The sequence below is a fragment of the Ornithorhynchus anatinus genome, chromosome 4, assembly GCF_004115215.2.
Source record: "Ornithorhynchus anatinus isolate Pmale09 chromosome 4, mOrnAna1.pri.v4, whole genome shotgun sequence".
NCBI classification, from domain to species: Eukaryota; Metazoa; Chordata; class Mammalia; order Monotremata; family Ornithorhynchidae; genus Ornithorhynchus; species Ornithorhynchus anatinus.
Window position 1 is genome coordinate 90,335,341 of NC_041731.1, and position 1,695 is coordinate 90,337,035.

A 1,695-nucleotide genomic window follows, 5' to 3' on the forward strand; every position below is an offset into this window, starting at 1 on the left:
CTCGAAGCCTAGAGTGAGAAGTTTTTGTTTTGCGCGGAGGTTGATAGGCAACCACTGGAGGTTTTTAAGGAGGGGAGTGACAGGCCCAGAGCATTTGGGGGCAGAGGGAGTGAAAACCGTTTTGTGCAGAAGAGCCAAACTAAATGAAATTCTTGGGCAGTTGTGCCAAGAACCAAACATCAGTTGAGAAGCAGCATAGTATAGTGGATAGAGCATGGGCCTGGGAGTCAGATGGTCATGGGTTCTAATCCTGCCACCACCATGTGTCTGCTGGGTGACCTTGGGTAAGTCACTTCACTTCTCTATGCCTCAATCACCTCATCCATAAACTGGGGATTGAGACTGTGAACCCCATGTGGGACAGGGACTGTGTCCAACCCAATTTGCTTTTACCCCCCCTAGCACTTATTACAGTGTCTGGCACACAGTAAGTGCTTAACAAATACCATTATTATTATTATTATTATTATTGTACAAGTATGTAAAGGTTTCAAATGCCTTGACTCCTTCCCCACTTCAATGCTTACTTGGTGGTAGACCGTCAAGATTAACCCTCCCTGCCCCTTGGGCTCCCAGTGTGGCCTGTTGACCTTGCTGCACATGGCATTAAAATGGTAAGAAGAATGATGGTGTTTATTAAGTGCTTACTCTTATGATATCATTGTGTCATGGGGCTCCTTTGGAGCAACAGCTGTTGCTGTCAATAGAAGGGGATGGGCTGGAAAGGCAGAGGAGATAAGAAGGAGCTGAGGGGAAGGGAAGGGAGAAGTGGTATAGCATGTTGGCCCTGGGAGACATTAATCCCTTCTTCCCTCCCCATCTCTCCTTCTCCTCACCCCAGAGATACAAGAGGGCAGTGTCCATGTGGCTAGCCTCAGGTCACAATGGTGCATCTTCCCTCTCACCACCTCATTTTTTTTTTAGGTATTTGTTAAGCACTTACTCTGTGTCAGGCACTGTTCTAAGCACTGGGATAGATACAAATTAGGCTGTATACAGTCCCTATCCCAACTGGGGCTCAGAGTCCAAGTAGGAAGGAGAATAGGTTTGAATCCTCATGTTGTAGTTGAGGAAAGTGATGCACAGAGAAGTTAAGATAATTTCCCTAAGGTCACAGCAGGCAAGTGGCAGAGTGGGGATTAGAATCCAGGTTCTCTGGCTCCAAGGCCCGTGTTTTATCCATTACGCCACATTGCTTCCCTAATACACAATGCAGGGGAGTGGTGTCCTTTACTCTACCCCTGGGGGGTTATTCCCCTCTCAGGGTCACATCTGGAGAGTTTCCAGTACTCTACCAGTCTTGGCTATGGGAGGGACAGTGAAGCAGGGGCCTGCCCATTCCATTCCTAGTTTGGGCAGTGGCTGGCAAGTGGACGGCAACCTGCTACAAGTCAAAACTCAACCGTGTTGGGCAGCAGCGGCACAGGAGAGAGTCGAGGCTGGAGACTCGGGTTTACTGCATGGAAGGCGGCAATTGTAAACCGCTTCCATATTTTTACCAAGAAAACTCTGTGGATGCACTACCAGAGCGCCTGCAGTTGGAGAGCGGGGTGTTCTGGGAGAGATGTGTCCAGGGTGTTGCGATGGGTTGGAAATGACTCGAAGACATAAAACAAGAACTGTATGAGAGGACTATATTAAACACTTGGGAGGGTACAATAAAATAGATCCCTATCTTTTATCTAGATAGGGTTA

General features: G+C 47.9%; 1 non-coding gene across 1 annotated transcript; it reads left to right on the plus strand.

Annotated features, from left to right (window-relative positions):
- Positions 1-1,254: 1,254 nt before the first annotated feature.
- Positions 1,255-1,392, plus strand: LOC114811688. The gene has a single exon (XR_003759384.1). It is a non-coding gene; the product is annotated as a small nucleolar RNA SNORA7 (small nucleolar RNA).
- The last annotated feature ends 303 nt before the right edge of the window (positions 1,393-1,695 follow it).